We start from the raw sequence: 5,924 nt of genomic DNA, 5'->3' as shown, positions 1-5,924 counted from the left end.
CATCCTGGTCTGCTTTGGGCAGAGAAAGCTTTGGGTATAGAGTAGGTTTCCGCGGGAGAATATGACTAGTTCGTACCCCGTCCGTGATTGGAAGAGGGGTTGTTCTAGAATAAGATTCTTTTGTCAAAGTTATGTGTTTGACGGAACAGGGTCACTCACCTTTGTTTATCTCGGTAAACATCGCCAAAGAAGTGTGTTGTTTGCAACAGAACAATCTTTGGGTAACCTGTAAGAGGTAGTGCCTTTCCTGATAAAACAGATGTTTTGTCAGCTCGAATAAAAGGCAACCCTTCCTGATAAAACAAATGTTTTGTCAGCTCGAATAGAGGGAGACCTCGAAACTCTATTTTATGCCTGGGGGCATGCAAACCTTTTTGAGTGCAAGCAAGGGGCGGCTATTTATTTTTTTAAATTTTTAGGTCCTCCCTTTAAACCTGTAGGTCTAACCCTTTAAACTCGTAGGATTAGTCGTTTCCGAACTTGCATAAAGAAAGGATTCGGGGCATAGCTTTGTAAGGCGCAAGCTCCATAAAAAATGGAATCTTACGTGAGACATTCTTATCATATGACTGGAGATTCGAGCAGTTTTAGCACACAGTTCATGCTCGTTAAAAAATAAACGCAAGATTCGAGCAGTTTTAGCACGTAGTTCATGCTCGTTAAAAAATAAACATAAGACGGAGCATAGTTCGTTTTCCTATGTCAAGCTCCTTAAAAAATGAAACTAGGTCTGCCCAAGCATAGTTCCTGATCTTGTGTCAAGCTCGTTACCAAGTGTAACAAGGGTTATGAGGATAGTTCTTTTACTGTGTCAACCTCGTTAAAAAATGAAACATCTCCTCCTTTCCAAATCGAGTCTTTGATTAAGATCTCGTAAAATACAAGTCGAGTCTTTCACAGATCTCGAAAGTGAACCTTCATTCCATCCACCTCGTTGAATGCAATGAAGCTTGGGGGGCATGTACCTCGATTTGCGTTATTATGCTGGGGCATGCGAACTTATAACAAGCATAGTTTTTCGTTTCAAGCTTGTGTAAACATGAAACCAAATCCAAGCAGAGTTCTCCATGGTTCAAGCTTGTGTAAAAATGAACCCATACCTGATTTACATCTTGTGATTGCCGCCTATCTGCTAAATTCTGCTAGATGAGCCTTGATTGTTTCATTCCATCGCCACCATCTCTTTGGCCGATCATACGCTTTCACTTAGTTGTTTTTCCTTTCCTGAGGAACCACAGCGATGAGTGGTTTTATTAGCCAACCTCTTGACCATTACATGTTTTGAGCAGTCCCACCATTACCGGAACCAGTTGCTACCCTTTATACCACTCGTTCCTCCAGGACGAGTCACCTTTAAGCTCTTTTCTGACTTGTAAAATATGAAAAGATTGCCGAGTATTTTTCCCTTTTTGACTCGTTAAAGAGAATAAAAATGGAGGTCTACTTTCAGCTCTTTTCTAACCACTTAAAGAGGAAAAGATTGCCGAGTTACTCCTCTTGACTCGTTAAACGTTAACAGGGGGCGGTCGTTTTAAGTTCTTTTTGTCGACCGTTAAAACTTAAAAAGATTACCGGGTTTTTGTCGTTTCAAACTCGTTAATGGTTACGAAACGACGTGGTTTTGATCACTTTTTTACTTGCTTAGGTCGAAATCACTACTTATGAAAAGTACTCCTCGATCGTAACGATCAGGCGGTTCTTTCGGGCATGATTTTATACTTTTTCGGGCCCAAGAGACACAACTTTACGAAAAAGGACACCCCTGGAGTTTCCTTTTTGCTGTCTTTTCAAATTCTCTAAACATGAAAAGACGCCGAGTTCTTCCTTTGTCAGACTCGTTAAAACCTAATGACATCGGATTTTGTCGAAATGGCGCACCACAAGCATATGCTATCCCCATCAAGCTTGTTAAAAAATAATTGGGGTACTCGCCAGAAATGGTGGGGGAAAAGAAAATTTTGGAACCATAATTATTGTTGTGTCGGCAGTATGTCGCTCTTGAACATGGCACTCCTCTGCTTTCGTGTCTGGGTGGGGACATCTCATCTCATTTTTCACTTGCCTCCGCGGGATTGGGTAATCCTATTTGACCTCTCATCTGCTCATTGCCTCGTCACTATGACCTCTGATCCGTCGATGTCAAATACTGCCAACTCCACTCTAGTGCCGCTGGTATGTTCAAGAGAAGTTAAACTCTGTAAAGAAACAACCTCCTTCTGATAGCTCATACAATTTTGATTCACAACATCATCTCTCTGTCTCGTGTCGATGATGTGGGAAACATTATTGCCCACCTTCGATCAAGGTCACTTCCTGTCGACTTCAGCTCATTATCCAGGAACCTGATCTAGAGACTCCCTTCCGGTGCCTTGGAGCCTGCATGCCTCAATGGCAGGTTCTTCGTGTTCGACGCGAGGTTTTCATCATTGGCCTCCGATCGAATGATTCTACGGGTGTTCGACGTCAGATCACTAATTCGCACACCGTAGATTGTACCGATAGTACCTTGAGGGCCATTGTCATTATTGGTGGTACCTCTCGCGTCTGTTAACAGTTCCAAATATTGACTGGTAATCAGACGATGTTCATGCATGTTCGACTTCAGCTCACATATTCGCATGCTTGAACTTGTACTTCTTTTCGGGTCGAGATGGAGCGCAAGACCCTGGATTCTGTCTGTTGTAATCCAGGCGTGATTCCTGATACATGACTCATTCACTGGATGGCTGCGACCATACCTGAGTCAATTCATTGATCCTACCCAGATGGCTGCGTCCATACTATGGATCTAAATTATCATGTACTCTCTTATGGATGGCTGCGACCATACCACGTACATCATGTATTTGAGCTATCAATAGTATCTCTCAATGCAGGTTCTCAGCAGCAGCTATATGTGTTCTTGCAAAGCATTTCACCCCTCTCTCTCGCTCGGGCCTCATGCTTTGGGGGGCATCTGTTACACAGTAAATTGTCACCGTTGGTCACCGTCCCTATCGCCTCAATTTTAGTACATTGGAGGATGCTTTCCGGGACCTGTGAGCAGTGACATAGCCTAAAAACACTTGCACTATGTTCCCCTGAGTATGTACTTCATGTTCCCTCAAGACACCTTCTGCAAATTATCCCTGAAAAGTGCCCTTTTCCCATTGGCGCAGGTACCCAATGTCTGACCCGCGCCAATAACTCAGATCCTCAAAAAGGGGCGCGATCATTAGCGCTCTGTCTTAGAACAATGCCCGCGCCAGTCAAGTTTAGTAATGTTTTTTGCCAAAAGCACGACTGTATGATTTTTCCTCCCAGATCATGAGCTCCTTTGAGGGAAAAATCCATCTGATAAAGCTCGAGAGTCATCATATCTATCCACAGTAGCTTTTCATGGATGTTGCCAATTCACAATGGGTGTCCTGGTGCATTGAATCTTTCTCCCTTCTTCATCTATAAAAGCTTGTCCTCATGCATTAGACAAGCTAGAGTGCTAGTTCCAAGTTTATGAGTTCCGAAGTGCTGTAGCTTTGAGTTCTTGAGTTGTTGGAGTAATGCTAGAGAGGTTATGCTGCCGGAAGTCCGAGAGAGAGGTAGTCTACTGCAAGGCATATAGCTGCTCGCCCAGCCAGAGGAAAGGTTCAGCGTCAGAACCTTGGTTGTAACTTTTCCTGTCTATTATTAATTAATGAACGACTGTTATTATAGTTCCAATCTCATTGTCTATTATGGTGATGTTGATTTATTTCCTTTCTGACTGAAATATAGTTGTGCCTTGGTGGATTTTATGCTTGTATCTGTTTCTTCCTTTGCATGTGCAGGTGTCCGTTTGCAAAGATCGCAAGGATTGTGACCTGCCGGAGCGAGGGAGCGGGAACACCAACTCTGCTTCGACTATAGCGTTGGATTCCAGGTTGGTCTTCTTAATTCACCTTTACTGTACAACTAGGAACTTGCGTAGCAGCGTGGATTGATTGTGGCTAGTTTTGTTTTAAGCTAGTGGGATCGCCTCTGTCCGCAGAGGGGATTTACCTCACCAACAAATAGTATTGGTTAAATTTATGATGTATAATTACTTGATGAAAATTGAATAAGCTAATCTAATGGTAAATAATATCACAAGTAATTATCTATAGATTAGAAAAGGTTTTTCAACATGGCATCAAAGAAGTGAGAATAGGCAGTGGAGTGTGTCTTGGTGGAATGATCTTGCATCAAACAAATATGTGTATTTTCCCTCGAACTAGGTTATCTACAGATCTGAGAATTCTAGCGTGCATTACATAAATATCCATTGGGTCTAGAACCATCATTATAGACAACTGCTTTTGAATTTTTGTTTTAACTTATTTTGGAATAGGTGTAAGGAGGTGAGAATGATAATTCTCCATAGTCAAGTTGAAGGGAGTCGTAGCATCAACTGTGTGGAACAGTAAATATAAATTCATGAAAATTTGCAATCCTAAGGGCATGGTTTTATGCAATCTCCTCTACTCTGATTTTATTTGAGCACCACAGATATAAAAGGCTGAAGGGAAAGAAAAGGGGGCATTGCACTAATATTACTCTATATTCGAAGAGTTGTCACATAATTTTGAGACATGCATTGGAAGATGTACATATATATGGCAACAAAATAGAATACATACATGTCTGGTGTGGTCAAATTCTCCATAATCTAAATATCACACCATGAGATAGAACGTTTAAATCAACTTGAGGATAAGCTAGTGACAACAATGGCTCAGTATAGCAGTGGAAACATTTACTGGTGGCGTAGAAATGTCCATACCCATTTTGCAAACCCTAGTTTCTCTAGTATGGCACTGCAACCCTTTCTATACCAATCCACTTGAGATGATATTAACCATGGATTGAGTCCTAATGTCGATATTGCAAGGCTAGGGGTAGGCCTTCAAAAATTATTAGCACATTCATCTTGTATTGTTTGCTTTTGGGATGACAATTTCCCCTTTCTAGCCAATCCTTTAGAAAGAGAAGCAGGAAGTTAAAGTTTGAAACCAAGCTATGTATAGTCCTTGGGCCAAAAGTATGTTGAATTGCCTTGCAGAAAGGATTAGAGAGAGCAAAAGTGAGCCAACAGAAGGTGGTAAGGGTAGTGATGGTGATGACGATGGAAATGGCAGAGGTGGTGTAGGAGATGATGAAGCTCATGGTGAACAAGAGCATCAATTTCTACTACCTCTATTGACTATGGAGTTTGTAGCTTTTAATTTAGGGCATTGTATTACTGTCTGGATTATGGATGGAAATATGAACATCAACTTCTTGCGAATAGGTTGTGGACTCTTTTGTCTCCTCATGCAACTGATTATCAGAATCCTGAATGATGATCTAAAACTGGAGGGCAATATCTGGTGGTGGTTTTGCACCCTAGCTGACTGCATCTGTCTATTGTTGTTGTCTCATTATTTAGAGGCATTATCCAGCCACCTGAAAGCTTGATCTGTCATAGTGTTAATGATATTTAGTTAATGGAGCATGCACAATCCACACATTCAACACGCTGAATTATTTATTCATTTTGTTCCAAGCGAGATTGTGTCAGTGAGAGGCATGGTATATTATGTCGACCATTGTAGATGGTGCTCGAAGCTATACTCCATTAGCCCACAGATTTGTAGAATTTCAACTGTAGGTGTGAAGTTTTGCTGATTTTTCATCATTGACAAAGGTCGAGAGTCAGATAGGTGAGGCCTCAAATGTTGTTAGTCATTTCTTGGTATCTTTGTAAAAGTCTTGTGATCCAAGCTCCTTGGAATAAAGATCATCATGGAGAATGATCTAGACCCTGCATGGAGTTATTAAGATGGTACATACCTCTGTAATAAAGCAAAGCCTGAACCAACGTTCAGATTATGGAAAAGGTATTCCATTATGTGGTATGATTGCAAGATTGTCCTTATCCAAGCTATAAC

General features: G+C 41.4%; 1 pseudogene; it reads left to right on the top strand.

Moving 5' to 3' along the window:
• The first annotated feature begins 4,724 nt into the window (after positions 1-4,724).
• LOC149204774 (uncharacterized) lies at positions 4,725-5,451 on the top strand (annotated as a pseudogene).
• Positions 5,452-5,924: the final 473 nt, after the last annotated feature.

Source organism: Pinus tabuliformis, chromosome 1_2 (assembly GCF_031772625.1).
Source record: "Pinus tabuliformis cultivar Carrire ecotype Pingquan chromosome 1_2, CPIR1, whole genome shotgun sequence".
NCBI classification, from domain to species: Eukaryota; Viridiplantae; Streptophyta; class Pinopsida; order Pinales; family Pinaceae; genus Pinus; species Pinus tabuliformis.
This window is presented reverse-complemented; position numbering and strand designations above follow the sequence as displayed.